Source organism: Bufo bufo, chromosome 8 (assembly GCF_905171765.1).
Source record: "Bufo bufo chromosome 8, aBufBuf1.1, whole genome shotgun sequence".
Classification (NCBI taxonomy): domain Eukaryota; kingdom Metazoa; phylum Chordata; class Amphibia; order Anura; family Bufonidae; genus Bufo; species Bufo bufo.
In genome coordinates, this window is record NC_053396.1 from 23,740,622 (window position 1) to 23,756,699 (window position 16,078).

At 45.3% G+C, this 16,078-nt stretch overlaps 1 protein-coding gene across 1 annotated transcript in view; it reads left to right on the forward strand.

The window, feature by feature from the left end:
- Window positions 1-571: 571 nt before the first annotated feature.
- The window catches only part of DUSP9 (dual specificity phosphatase 9), a 48,551-nt gene continuing 33,044 nt past the window's right edge, over window positions 572-16,078 (forward strand). Inside the window, exon 1 of the mRNA XM_040442190.1 lies at window positions 572-748. The gene's annotated coding sequence lies outside the window, so the exon portion shown is untranslated. The remainder of the gene's footprint in view (window positions 749-16,078) is intronic.

Here is a 16,078-nt window from a genome sequence, read left to right on the forward strand (position 1 = left end):
TATCCCCCGCTCATCCAGAAGGCCCCAGCAGGAATGCAGGAGTTAATTCTGTCTCATTCCTGAAGATGATCATTACACAGGCTCAGTCGTGAAAATGACTCAGAAATCCCCAGGCCCCCACTTTCCTGTGTAACCTGACATCAACCCAGGCCTCTGGTACTATGAAACCCCTCCCCGTATCCCAAATCATCCAGTATGGAGCAGCAGGCTGGGCTTCAGGTTGTACACAGCTTGCACGTGTACTGGGAGGAGGATACTGGGGAGTGATGGAAGGAGAAGAGGAGGGAGGGACAGGGGCTTGCTTCTTTTTTTTTTGTAAGAGGAAACACAGCAGCCAAGCTGTGCTGGAAATCATTAAAAGTCTTGCTTGCCTGCCAGCGTGCAAAGACAAGAGGGAAAAGACTGAGACAGGTTCTCTCGCCCTTTTCTGGTCATCCTAATCCTTCGTTGCATGTATCAGGACCACCAAGCTCAAGAGTGGACTTTATCCCAGCTTGCCAGGTAAGACATTGCCATACTGGGACTCACTGTCTGCATCTGGAGTGGGCGGTAGGGCTCGGGGGAACTGGAAGAAAAGTCCTCCTTCGCTGGAAGGGTGGAGGATTCGTGAAAACAGTAAGGCTAGGAGGAGGCGAATGCAGCAAAGGAATGGAGAAGGATGTACAGATGTAACCCGATGAATGGAAGAACACGCAAAAGCAAAAAAAAAATTCAAGACCATCAATGACTTAATATCCTCACTGAATCAGTACGTACCCATTATTAAATTCCGTTTGTGGGGTGGACTGGAGTAGCCTTGGCCATCACAACAAAAGTTCTTGCGATAGGTATTAGAATGGTGTCACCCGTAGACCAGATGTGTGAAACCCAAGCGCCGTCAAAAGTCACGCAGACCAATTGCTACAATTGACATTACATGACAATGGATCTCCTGTCCCCCACTACTACTTGTTCTACAATATATTTTCTAGTTTGTTTTTTTCCGAAGCAGATAGGGCACCACTAAGCAAGGGCCAAGAGTTCTCGCTGCTCCTAGCCTCTCTGCCATGACAACCTCAATATACATGGGCCAAGTCAAGGCAGAAGAGTTAATGAGGGTATTGTTTTGGCCAGTAGAAGGATTGTTGGAGAAATCACGGAAATGTGTTGATGCTTGACAGTGTGGGTGTTTGGGCAAACATTATGCTGTTCAAGTAGAAGAATCCAAAGGAAATGATAACAATATGTATGCAGGACCAAATAGGTCTCTCTGCTTGCCAGGAGGTTAAAATTAGTTCCATAAATGCGGTGGTGATGATGCTGGGAAGATGTCTTCCCGGATCTGTTTTACGCCTGGAAATGTTTACTGCAAAGGTCGGAGGATAATAAGGGTTTTCCATGATGGTATTTTGTCTTTGTAGATTTTGTCTTCTTGTTGACCTATTCCGTTCCATTTTGGTTCTTCGTTGGTGCCTCAATATCCTAGAATCTTGTTGGTCAATGACTGCCACCCAGTTGTGTGTTTTTTTTTGTTGTTTTTTTATCGTATCTCTCAAATTCGACCAATGATTTCTAGGTACACAAAGGTTGACCTCTAATAGGATAAAAGGTTTGACCATGGAAGGTTTTGGTGGTCCAGACACTCATCCTTTCTCCTCTCTTTTCCCTCATTCTTTTCTATTTTAGATCTCTCTCTCTCCCGCTTCCCTCTGTGTCTTTCCCCTCTGTCTTTGCTTTTCCTCCCTCTCTCTAGTACGGAGGCGATCAGCACATTTTCCATGCTCTGTAAAGCTTTTGATTCACAAGTAGGGATGTAACAGCTTCACGCAGATTCCTGCCCAGTCTCTGCTTCCAGGCTGATGGTATAAAAGAGACTTTGTGCCGGGATGTGATGCAGTGGTGAAACCACTAAATGGAATTTTAGGGGGGAAGCCTGGAGGGTGATTGACTTCAGAGAATTCCATGAAGGAGCCACATTGTAGACTAGACCCCTATAAATAGAATATCTTATCATATTTTTAAGACGGAGATCACAGGCCATGCTCTTTCACAAGACTAATATAACCTCCCCGAGTATGGTTCGTCCTTCCTTCATTCTTAAATGTCTCGTGAATTTTTCAATGTCTTTTTCTTGTTATGGTGGAGTCTTAAAGACGTATTACACATGGCATACATTGTGCTGTCTACCAGATCTTCTCCTCATTCTCCAGGAATTCCCAGTCCAAATAATTTGGAAGAGTCATGTTTCCAGTTTACTAAGTGGTTACCAAAACAACTCTTTACAAAAAATACTCTTGCATTTCATAGGTTGTGAATATGCTAAAAGGGGGTGTCCACTTTTGGAAAAACCCCTTCCTGAAATGACTTAACCCTACGTTCAATTCATAGGGGAGAAGGGAGGGGGGAGTTGCTGTGATATAAACATCTCTGGTTAGAGGCTATATCTCATGAATGGTTGAGACACTCCTCTATAAGCCATACAGGAACGCTTGCTAACATGCATGACTCTTGCTCTGGTGGACATGGCTTGTCCATATATTACGTGGATGGGCTTTTATCTGAATGTACTCATGTAATACTACATTCACCTGTAGCAGTCATTGTAGGGAAAATGAGCAGCCGACTGCAACTACAGCCGATCACCACAGGCCCAGCTCATGAGGCCCCCAGCAAACAGCCAGTTTTGCCACAGATCTCAAGAGCCTCCATAAGGATGATCAACTGATCGCTCCGACAGATCTTAGGTTAAAAGGTTAGTTTTTGATTAGACAACCCCTTTCAAGATGATGCTTTCTTGGAAAATATGCAGAATTGCAGATTGATGGTAGCTAATGGAGGTTTTCCTGTGTGTTGGCTGTGAATGAAGATGGTGTCACTTAAGCAAGGATTGTCCATGGGTGGTCAAACCCTTTTAAGAGATTGTACAGGATTAGAAACATATGACTGCTTTCTTCCAAAAACAGTATCCCCATGCACTTACTTCCGCAGAGTAGAGATGTAATACCAGACTCAACCTGTGGACATGTGTGGTACTGTTTTTGGAAGAAAGCAGACATGTTTTTCTAACCATGGGCAACCTTATTAAGTAGTCTGTGACATCAAGTTACTTCTCAGTCATATAAAATCACTAAATCAAGCCTTCTCATAAAGGGTTCGCTCAAGTGGGGTACATGGGGATCCCCAAAATTTTTCTTTATAGGCTGCCAATAATGCACAGAAATTATTCCTTCAAGAAAAGCCATCAAGTCCTTGAGTTGTCTTCTTCTTTCAGCCATTAGGCCTGCCCACCATTTGGTCTTGGATCTCATATTGCTGCATGATTAGGCATCGAGAAAAGTTGGGTGACACCCCTGTGATGGCCATACTAGTTGTGACCCAGCAGAATGGAATTTTTAAGAACATCAAATGTTCTTCAAGTAAAAAAAAAAAAGGCCTCTGTTGACTAGACTACAAAATATGCTTGACTTCAGACGTATCCAACAGCTGCAGTAGTAAAATAGAGCCACTGGCAAAACCAAATTATGACCTGCAGACAGTGGATATCTTCTTGTTTCTCTTTGTATTCTTCTTCAGTGACATCCGGAAATGGTAAACTCCACACAGATGTTTCTCATCAGTTAGGGACTACAACTGTGCTGGTCTCCATAATGCCAAACGTGATGGTGCCAGACCTAAATTACTGCATGAGCTTTTCTACGGACAGTCACCCGTGAAAGTCAGCTCCTGATCTATTTGGGCTAGAACCACCCAAGCATATCTACCATTCCTGACTTGCATTTTAGGAAACTGCATGAAATGAGACCTCTTCTAGAAGGCATTATAATCATGAGGAGTAGTTTCATGGCTGTTAACGGGGTTGTCTATCGAACGCTTGCTCAATATCTTAGAGTTTTATTTTCATGGGCAGATTTTCTGCCAGAAACAAGGGGCAATGGATAATGTAATTTAACTATTGGTGCTTGATTATTTACATGGAGCAGTTATTTGGCATGAGTGGCCAAAGGTTTGCACAGGGCAATGATCTGGAGTGAACGTTCATCTGCTTGAATATCATCCTGTACAAAAGGGTACTTACTTGGAACGAGTTTTGGGGTGTTTCTTGGAACTTTATTGGGGGTTCATTGGAAGCAATAGCTGGCACTATTAAAAGGGTTGTTTCATGTGTCCACCTCTTTGTAGATTAAATCTCCAGGGTGGGTCATCAATATTAGATCAGTGGGGTAGGGGGGGACTCTCAGAACCCCTGACGATCACGGGTCATGGTGCTCATGGGTGCAATGCAGCCTCTTCACTATTCACCTGCCTGACATCTACATGGTAGCGGTGGTGCAGTGGCAATTCCTGTTCTCATTACTTCACTTGAACAGGACAAAGGTGTAGTAGCCCCTTCAAACAGATGATTGGCATGGGTGCCGAGAATTGGTCTCCCACCGGTTTGATATTGGTGGCCTATCCTGATAGGCAAATATTCTAAAGCCAGAATACCCCTTTAAATCCGACTGTCTCCCAAAGTATCTGTTTCCAGCCCTAATTACATAAGTGCTATTCAGATTAATGGCTGTCTATGTAGTACTTGGATGGACTGGGTCCGCTGACTCGCAGAAGGGGATCCAGCGCTAGGGCCCCAGCTTTATCATGTCCATGAGCTCCAACCCCTTTAAAGGAAGTATGGATCTGTTTTAGGGTTTTGTGTAAAACCTCAGGGACGTCCAGCGTAAGTAATGAATGGTGTAGATAACCTCTGAGTGCCCATGTACCACTTTGGAAATTACCAAAAACATTGTGGTGCCCCATATGCATGTGCTCCAGCGATCTGCTGATGATTCTGGTTCTTGCATTCACAGATGAGGTTTTCCAACCAATTAAAGTTACTGTAATGAGGGAGAAGCCAGAACTTCCCCATGTGCAGGAAGAATGTACAGATGTTATCTAAATGATGGAATCAAGCCAATGACCTCTGGCTAACGGAATGACCCTGGTTCCTTGCCACCCATTTCCACACATTTGCTGTAGGTGAATCTATGCTAGTTTAAGAAGTTCTGGGGAAATACTATAAGCAAGGAAACTCGATTAGGCTTGTGTCACACATATGTTTTTTCTGGCTTTTGCTGGTTTTGGTGGGGTTTTTTTGTTGTCAGTTTTATGCATGTTTGTTAGACAAAAAATGTCAGTTGCCAGATGTTGCATGAAAGTCTTCGGGAAATATTAAATGCAGGGCAAACAGGCGTGTTTTTTTTTACTCTTAAGGTGTGTTTTTTGGGTGCAATGTGTTTTTTCCAAATTACATTTCTTTGGAAATGGGAACAATTGAGACCTCTTCTAGAGAACTTTATAATCATGGGCAGTAGTTTCACTGCTGTTAAATGGGTTGTCTACTCAACTCTTGTTCACTATGTAAGAAGGAATCATCGTGGATGATAGGTACGTGTCACCAAGGTTCCTGGCCTCCGTGGAGTAAGAGCCGTTTTTTATGTTGTCAGCAGCAGTTGCTGTTTGACACCTTAGTATGGTTGTATAGCTGATCCGGGACGGCTCTTACTGGGAGTAGTCAATGTGCTGAGTGGGTGACTATTCCCCATTATCCAGGCCGGGTTTGGCCAGGCCTAAAAAACAGCCAGCACTGCCAGGTGAGGAGGATTACCTCAGTCTGACAGTGGAGCTCAGGAGGTGTGTGTGCTGGGATCTGAGGTTTGTGCTGTGCTAGAGGGCTAAGACCTATCTGTAAGGGAAATGGGCCCCCTAAAAGCCTGCTACGGACTGCTGGAGGCAGAACTGCCAACAAGGTGATTTTTTGCTATGTGGACTTTCCATTGTGTGTGAACTAACACCAAGACTGCAAAGTGACATTTTGTTTTTGCTTTATGTGTGAATAAACACAGAAGTTTGATTTAATAACTGGTAATTTGCCTCTGTACTGCGTCCGCACACCCTGTCTACCAGAGTGAATCCCCACAACTATTAAAAATACAGAAATTAATTCTAACTAATCGAATTCTGGAGCAGCGGTGGGCTAGGCCCACTACTTGAAAGACTCTACCCTTGATGGACAGGGCCAGACATTTTGCTTGGCCCTGTCAATCTCACACCTGAGCCGTTGCTCTGAGTATTAGCGCAAGAGGAGAGGATCTGCTGCTTCTACCTGAGCAGCTCAGATACCAGCTACATATTCACCATTGAAGTCTGGGTACATGTCCGGTGACAGCACATGTGTGTCCCAGGGATCAGTGACAAACGAACAGCAAACAGTTTACACAGGGCAGTGATCGACCTGTGTAGATGTGCTATAATCTGTAAGCCAATGTTTCTCTACAAGGAGTTTTGAGTTGTTTCTTGGAACTTTTTCAGAGGTTCCTTGGAAGACAGCAAGGAACTGGCACAATTAAAGGGGTTCTCATTATAACCACCTGGTTAGGCCATCCATATAAGATCAAAGGGCGTCCGACTCTCAGCACCCCTGCCGATCAGCAGTTTGAAGGGGGCGTGGTAATCGTGGAAGCACTGCAAGACAAACAGGCCTTTTCTTGTAGTGGCATTTTTTTTTTAAAAAACATTACTAAAAACACTGATCAAGTCATGCATTTATTTTAAGAATTTGTATTGGCCCTAAAAACACCAGGACAAAAACTATGTGTGAATGAGCCCTTAGAAAAGTAAGGAAGCATATAATTTGCTGTATTATGGACTAACCCAGGATTAAAAAGGAGGGGAAAAAAAGCATCCCAAAAAAATCAAAGAAAAGCTAAAATTTTCTTAAACAATCTGTTCTTAGCAGAACCTCATTTAGCAAAAGAAAAATCAACCACCTCAATGGTTAAGGAAATACATCTGTTTACTAGAGAAATTGAAACCAGGTCTGTGTTTCCGTAATTGTGTCTTCAAGCGGCTCTCGACTACTTGAGGAACCAGGGACATCCCTAAAGCAAAACATCATGTACTAAAATCCTGAGCATTGCTTTTTGATGGCATCTGTAAACATGAGAAATGTTTGGAAGTCGTAAGTCGGCTGAAGTCGCTGCTGGTTTAATGTCACTTTAACCTCAAAATTTCACCCATAGTTTATGTGTAGTCACTGTGAAGTCTGGGCTGGGTAGGAAATGGTTGTCTAAGCCGCCATATTAGCTCAAGTTGGATCGTTTTTTCTAGGGTCCTTTCTCCTCTCTTGAGCTGTCCCTCAGAGGGGAAGGGCTGGGAAGCGTTCAGGGCACTGATGTCACGACCATGTCCATGGCCGTGACTCCTTGGGAGCCGCATGCGGTTGCCCGCGGTTTGGTGTTGTGTCAACCGCAGCTGGGGGCACTTTGCTGTTTGCCTCAAGTGCGGTTGCCGCGGACAACAGCTATGTGTGCGGTTGCATTTGGTTTGTGTGGGTGTTTGTATGCAATCTGAATGTCTGGTGTGCACTGTGTTTTATGTTGTGTGCACTCTGACATTTTCCCCTTCCCCTGTGGCTGCCCGTGGCAACGTTTGGTCTTTGTACATGTGGTGGCAGTGTCTCGGACTTTTGGCCGGTTCCCAGGACACGTTTGCCACACATGTCGTTGTCGACGGTAACAGCTACAGTGAGTGTTTGTGTGTATTCCCCTCTCTGTGGTTTCACTACACTGCCTGGTTAAGGAAGGGTTAACTCCCTCAGTGTGTGTGCACTGGGTGTGTCTGTGTGGGTGTGACTACTTGGGCCTATATAGTCTCTGCTTTAGCAGTAGTCAGAGGGGGTTCTTCAGCCATGCTTGCTGGAGACTTCCTCCTGTTATTCTCCATCTGCCAGTGGGGGCCACCCTTGTGGTCATAAGTTTAAGTTTTTGTAAGGTGTTTAGAAGATGTCTGTTTGGTCTTTATTTATTGCAGAATATGGTTTCCTGGGTTCCCGTGTGATGTCTGTGTGTGCGGTGTCCTTTGTGTTGTTTGTGGACAGCAGCACTTGCACGTGGGTTCCAGGTGGTGTGTCTGTGGCAGGTAAGTGTGGTGCTAGTCTCACTTACCTGTCACTGCCATATGTCTGTTCATGTCCCCCTTTCTATGTAGCCTGGCCACTATTAGACTCCTGTTCCTCCGTGTCCAGGAGGAACGGGCTGTCTACCCAGCTCCTAGTTCAGGGCCACCCTGAGGGCGAGCAGGAATATCAGGTTCCAGTGTATGAGCCCTCCCACCATCAGGGTCGGCTCATATGGCTAGGAGACAGGGTCAGAATTAGGGATGTGTAGGAGGTGACCTTCTCCCTTATTCCTGTCCTGGCCATGCTCTGACCATCCATCTTCTGATACCGCACGGCTGAGGGTTTTCCCCATCCTCAGCCGTGACAACTGAACGTAAAAGCACCACCTCCTGGGCCCTTCAGTCTTGGCGCCGGTGTATAAAAACTTCAGTCAAGCAATCCCTATGACCATCACATCACTATCTTCCTGTCACCTGTATCTAGTGTTGTCATCAGTTTTGAGGGCTTGAAACTGCTGACAGATTCACTTTAACTTTATATTAATGCAGAGGATTTGGAGCTATGTATCAAAAAATGGTCTAAAGATGTATTAGGATATTAAGCAGCAACCTTTTCTGAATTATCAGAGCAAGGATCTTCATCTCCTGGCCAGAGGATAGCTACAAAGAGTGTCTCTCACTCTGGAAGACCTGTCTGTCCTGCATTACACAGGGCAAGGATCCTCATCTCCTGGCCAGAGGATAGCTACAAAGAGCGTCTCTTACTCTGGAGGACCTGTTTGTCCTGCATTACACAGAGCAAGGATCCTCATCTCCTGGCCAGAGGATAGCTACAAAGAGCGTCTCTTACTCTGGAGGACCTGTTTGTCCTGCATTACACAGGGCAAGGATCCTCATCTCCTGGCCAGAGGGTAGATACAAAGAGCTTCTCTCACTCTGGAGGACATGTCTGTCCTGCAGTACACAGAGCAAGGATCCTCATCTCCTGGCCAGAGCATGGCTACAAAGAACATCTATCACTCTAGAGGACCTGTCTATCCTGCATTACACAGAGCAAGGATTCTCATCTCCTGGCCAGAGGATGGCTACAAAGAGCATCTCTCACTCTGGAGGACCTGTCTGTCCTGCATTACACAGAGCAATGATCCTCATCTCCTGGCCAGAGGATAGCTACCAAGAGCATCTCTCACTCTGGAGGACCTGTCTGTCCTGCATTACACAGAGAAACCATTAATAGTAGTGGACACTGTGTAATACCTAGTTTGACCTGTGGTGGTGCTGCAGGGAAGTTGAGCACTTATCACCACTTTTACCTATAGATTACAGTTGATTGTTTGGCATCCTAGCAGAATCAGAATGTGCGTCCCCTGAAAAAGTAGAGATTATCCACATCAGACAAGCCCCATTTAAGAGGAAGCAAAACTTTATAAATCCTGCATAGGGCACAATTGGTTTTTAGAACATCTGCAGGCTATAACCAACTTTAGTTAGAGTGGTAATTTTTTTTCTAAAGAAAATAGTGAGGGATTTTTGGCAGCGGCTTGAGAACAGTTTTCACCCAAATAGAATTTATATACATAATTTTCCCAGCCTGGCGGCGGCTCTAGCCTTCCTCTTGCTCTTACCCTGTCTTACAGTTTCTTATTAACGCCTCTCACACTTGCCAAAAAACACTTTATATAATCTATTACCTCCCTCTATGTCATAAAGTGAGCAAAATGCAAGAGAAAATTCCACTATAAAGAAAATACATGCACCAGGCGTCCATTTATACAGAGATAGCTCTCCTTCCAGAAACAGCTATGCAGCACCAGTGGGACCTTACAAAATGACTTTGGCCACCACAGTTAGCTCTACTGGATTCTGTCTGTACCCAGTCTCTTGTCACCCAAGTGAGTTTGTGTGGTCACAGGAGGGCCACTTTATATCAAGAAAGAGTCTCAGTGCAACGTCTGTGGTGCACTGTGTATCTGAGCTTGCCCTGTGGCTAACCGCTATCCAGACTTAATAAAATCTGCATCACTGATTAATTTTCCCTCTGAAAATTTCCACACCTTGTACATGAGATTTTGAAAATCTCATCTACCTAGCTGGGACTGTATTACGCTGCGGTAATCCTCACATAATACGCACAATGTGCATATACTGTAAAGTCAATTAGCATCTTGGACCCATCTCATCCTTGTGCTTTGTTCTGCTGAAGCATGAGGGTCCATTAGTATCTTGGACCTTTGAGACATCTTGGACCCATCTCATTCTCAAGCTATGTGTCACTAGAGCATGGGGTTTCATTAGTACTTTGGACCATTGATACATCTTGGACCCATCTGATCCTCAAGCTATGTGACACTGAGCATGGGGGTCTGTTAGTACCTTGATGAGGGTCCATTAGTATCTTGGACCTTTGAGACATCTTGGACCCATCTCATTCTCAAGCTATGTGTCACTGGAGCATGGGGTTTCATTAGTACTTTAGACCATTGAGACATCTTGGACCCATCTGATCCTCAAGCTATGTGACACTGAGCATTGGGGTCTGTTAGTACCTTGGACTGCTGAGACATCTCTGACCCATCTCATCCTTGTGCTATGTGCTGCTAAAGCATGAGGGTCCATTAGCATCTTGGACCTTTGAGGCATCTCGGACCCATCTCATCCTCAAGCTATGTCATTGGAGCATGGGGATTTATTAGTACTTTGGACCATTGAGAAGTCTCAGACCCATCTCATCCTCACGCTATGTGCCACTGGAGCATGGTGGTCTGTTAGAACTTTAAAATGCTGAGATGTCTCTGACCCATCTCATCCTTGTGTGCTGCTAAAGCATAGAGGTTCATTAGCAACTTGAACATCTCCAACCCATCTCATCTTTCCACTATGTGCCGCTTGAGTAGGGGGGTCCATTAGCACCTTGGACCTCTGAGACATCTCAAACCCATCTCATCTTTCCTCTATGTGCTGATGGAGCATGGTAGTCTGTAAGAACCTTGAACCTCTGAGATGTCTCAGACCCCTCTCATCCTCATGCTATGTGCCGCTGGGGCATAGCGATCCATTAGCACCCTGAACCTGAGAAATCTTGTACCCATCTCATCCACCTACTATGCCCTGCTGGAGCATGGGGGTCCGTTAGCACCTAGGACCTCTGAGATATCTTAGACCCATCTCATCTTCCCACTATGTGCTGCTGGAGCATGCAGGTCCATTAACACCTTGGACTTTTAAGACACCTTGGACCCATCTCATCCTTGCGCTATATGCTACTGGAGCATGGGGATCAGTTAGGACATTGAACCTCTGAGACATCTTGAACCTGTCTCATCGTCTCACTATGTGCCACTGCAGCATGAGGGTCTGTTGGCTCATTTTCTTTGAGAAAACTTAAGGTTTCAGATGTCCTACAAACAAACAAAAGGAAAGGCTTGAGCTTCTTCCTACACAAAAAGTTGGCCAAACGTGGAGCTTTGCTATAAATATCCCATGGCCTGATCGTGCTGGAACACTTTATTTTGCTCATAGTTTCCTTCAGGCAGTGGAATAATTGATACCGCTCTTATGGCATTTCGGTGTAGCGTCATCCCAGGGTAATTGTTTCCCGTCCTACCCGAGGAGAAGACTAAATGGCATGGTATTCATTGATCGCACCGTTTGAGGCCTGGGGCATCACATCTGTCTTTTTTTTTTTTGTCTATTGAGTTCCTTGTTTTTTTTTATGCTGGCATGATGGAGGTTAACCGAACACGGGACTGACGTGTAGCCGTGTGCCAGGCATGTTTTAGCTTGCTCAGGTAGTAAACCTCCTGCCTCTCCTCACCTCAAACCATCCCAAAACCTCAAACCAGTCACTACACGTCCTCCCTTGCCAAGTCCCAAGGCCAGCCCTTGGAAACGAGACACTGTTCCAGGAACCTGCAATTACACATCCAGGAAAAAAAAAAAGAGAGGAGTGATGGCGGGCATGTTCCAGGGCTGCAAAAACGCGTTAACCTCTCCACTGCCATGACCGAGGCGTAAAGGCCAAGCATGTTCTTCCACTTTGGTTTCAGGGGTTGCCTTGCCTTCAGGGTTTGAATGGTAGTGGTGGTGAAGGGGTTAAGGCTCGCAGCTCGAGGACCCCTGATAGAAGTGCCATTGTTGGGGGGGGGGGGGCGGAGAGGCTTGCAGCTGCAGGCACAGTGTGGCGGTGTGCGCTCTGTCACGAGTTGGTAGCGGTACGAACAGAGCGCACTCACATGATTAGCGACATGCCATGATGTGATGCCACTGCTAATGCCAATACCATCCAGTACGATGGGTATGAGAGGATTGGTAGTAAGCCGGCTCGATTTATACACAGATCCCTATGTTCTGATCCTATACAAACGTATGTATATAGACGTAGCAGAGCTGGGTTTGTCATTTGCACGGTTCTGTTCACGTTTATGAGAATACTATACCGTACATATATCTATGGTCAGTGGCGCCTAATTTCAGCTACCGGGTACAGAGGATGAACACCAGGGGTCACAAAAGCCCATCGTATAGAACTAATCCCATTAATGTATAGATAAATATTTTCAAAAGGACTGGTAATTGTAGAGACCCACTGCCCCTTGCCCCACTGTGCGGCTTTAATCCGCGACGGTGTCCGCGTTTACCCTGAAAATGAAATAATCACTATAAATATATTATTATGTGGTTTCTTAGTTATTTCTGTTTCTGAAAAAGTTGGATGACAGTCAATATGGCCGCCATTACACCCCACAAATGCAGGCACCTAGCTTAACTAAACCTAAATGGTAAAACTGCCTAGAAATGAAGGTGATCCACTCTAAAATTAGACTCTGGGAAAGCTGGATGACAACCAACATGGCTGCCATGACCACCCTCGTGACTGGGGGCTCAAGAGGGCTGGCGAGTGGAATAAGCGAAGGCCCATAATACTGTGTTAGCCTCTAATGGGTTAATTACCCATGAGCCTAATTGTCACGGGGCAGATTTATGTGAACTGTCAAAAAGAAAAATCTACCTGTTGCCCATAGCAACCAATCACAGAGCAGCTTTCATTTCACATTCTGCTTTTTAAAAATGAAAGCTTTGCTGTGATTGGTTGCTGTGGGCGACCAAGACAGTTTTGATGAATCCTCCATTCTTTCTCTCTGTTGCTCGGTTACACGGGCCAGGTTCAGGCCCAATACGCAAATGTCAATAAGGGAGCCCAAAATTTGCCTTTCTTATCCTTTTCTGGTAGTAAATTTTCCAGACTTACCCCATAGTCATAGTTTGTTACATAATTTCGGACATTGACAGACATCCCAACCTGCAAAAACTCATTTCAGGGAGGTGTACGTCTCATTTCAGGGAGGTTTTCTTTTTTTTTCTTTTACGAACTTTTTATTACATTTTCCAAACATATGCAGTATCTGCACACTGTGCTCTATGGTGTGGAGGACGGGGCTCATTACCCTGCCCCAAATTATCATATTTATGTATATGATTAAAGGGATTCTGTCACCACCTAGAAGCCCTGTGAGCTAAACATCTGCTCATGTCCAGGGTAGCAGCATTCTGATTTCAAGGTGGCCTTATAAAAGCTATTTGTGGCTTTATTCTGCGGAAAAACAGGTTTTACTAACCTGTCAATCATTGAATTAAGGTGCCCAAGCAGGGGAGGTCTGTGGGTGCATGGTGCCCGGACGCACGCATCGCCGCCTTCTACTCCTCAGTGCCGCCTCTCCCTCCCTCCCCCTCCTCCCGCTTTGAGATCCTGCGCGTGCGCACAGGCTCAGCCTGATGCGCCGTTGCGGACTGCTGGCATCGGCTTCTTCTTGCACTGTGCGCACGCGCCGAGAAGGGGACACTGCTACAGGTTGCCGGAAAGGTTTACTGCGAGTAAACTAGAGATGGGAAGTTCGGATCTTGGTTGAGGAATGCGCATGCGCGGATGCTTCCATTCACTCGCTGAGTCGGCTCTTGGTCTGAGTCAGGAAGTTTATTCTTTAAAACCCTGTGTGTAATTATCTACCCCACTGTAGGGAAAAAACAAGCATCCAGGGGGTGTGAATTTAACACTGGGGTAAATAATATAATTAAAATGGAGGGTTAAATGTGTAAATGTATTTAAAAAAAATACATCTCTCTCAATAGTTCTATAGCTACTGAATGAGACAGAAGGAGGGATGCCTTTAACATATAGATCTCCTTGAGAAGCCAATTTGACCCTAGAGGGTTAATTCAACCTGTAATCTAAACTCTGTCCTGTCACTTCTCGGATATATTGTCTCACATGCGGGTGTCAGGGAGCCGCTATCTAATAGCGGGAGACTCCCTGAACCTCCGGGAGACTTGAGATCCCTGCATTGAGATTGCCTCAGAATGGCCATCACCTGGGCCATTTTGGGGTAGCTTTTCACAAACCCTGCCTCTTTGCTTAAAGGGGATGTCTCACATCAGCAAATAACATTTATCATGTCGAGAAAGTGAATACCAGGCACTTACTAATGTATTGTGATTGTCCATATTGCTTCCTTTGCTGGCTGGATTCATTTTTCCATCACATTATACACTGCTCGTTTCCATGGTTACGACCACCCTGCAATCTAGGAGTGGTGGTCATACTTACTGTAACTACCACAAAACCGCAGCATAATCCAGTAAAAAAAAAAGAAGAAAATAAAGGCGACATAACTGAGCATCTTAGTATACCCTTAAAGGGGTTGTCCAGGTTTTAGTTTTTTTTATTACTTTTCACCCAGCCATTATCTGCTTCCTGCTCCCTGGCTGTCTTCATTACAATTCCAGTCCCCGTCTATCCTCTTCCATACATATGGGGGTCACGTGTGCCGCTGCAGCCAATAACTGGCCTCAACTGTTACATGTCCCCAAGTGGCACATGACCCAGCAGTGGTGTGTCACTTAGGGTTGTCACCGAAGAGTGCCGGGAAGCCACAGGAGCTAGAACGGAGTAGGGTTTGAAAAAAAAAGGGGAGGGGGGGTTTAAAAAAAAGAAAACCGGGACAACCCTATAATATAATGTCATAGGGATCCCGACTTACCCCGATGAAGAGCACAACCTTTGTAATACAGACAGGGGTTGTCCTACAGGGGCCTTACTACAGGTTGTCTTCACACTTGGATCCTGTGCCTGAGAGGCCCCATAAGAGGACATCAACATGTCCTTGACCTTTCATGATTAGGGGGCCCATTACAGAATTTTGCACTGGGGCCCTGGAGCTTTGCACAAGGTTACGCCCCCCTACTGGGTCATTGTACGTCATGTGGCCCCTTGAGGTCCTCATATACATCTGTGTGTAGATTTGGAGTACAATGCTGTATTGATTTCTTCATTGTAAGTAACTTGTAAATGTATTCTTCTGCCTCTGTCAGGATGTGGCCCATGGGAGCCCGGAGGATTAGTAGCGTTTTGTAGCTACTGTTAAACCATCAGCATCATGGCTGCATTAAAAAAAATCTGCTTCTTGCTCCCTTGAGGGAATGGTGTGAGCTCGGTAATGTACTGTCTCAGATCTGGATGACACAGATATGATCAACCCTCATGGGGAGATGATGCCCTTTATGTCCAGTGATAAGGGAAAGATGCCGATGAGGTCAGTAATGGTCTAAATGGCTTTTTAGACGTTGATGGTTTGAGGTTCAGCCTTCAATTAGAAGACCACTCAAGTACATAAAATCTTAGATTGTACCCATATGTAATCAGGGTGGAGCTGAACGTGCTTCTGACTCCAAATTAGTCATGTTAGTCCTTATGCTGGAGGACGGAAAAGTGGCTTCTTGATGCTTATCTTCAATCAACATATCCACCAGTCTAAGTGAACCCTCTAAAGTAGATGCTTGAAGGTATCTAACATACCTTCTTTTACAACTGATCTTATAGTATGTATGGGCAATTTAATTCACGCAGCAGTATCTATCTAATGTAACTTGCATCATATCTGGAAAGTCTTCAAATATGGAAGATCTTCTGGATCCCTGCAAAGACTGCTCACCAGCAGCGAGCCTAGCAGCCAGCATCCGACGTGTCTTCTACAGGCCTAAGCCTGCTTTTCTCTGTGAAGGCCTCCCAGCCTGTCTCTAGGGCATGTGGTCGCTTCCCAACTCTTAAAGGGCCAGTACACATTCACCCTAGTTTCCTCCAGCCAATGGCTGGTCACTTTAGGGTATTTAGGGC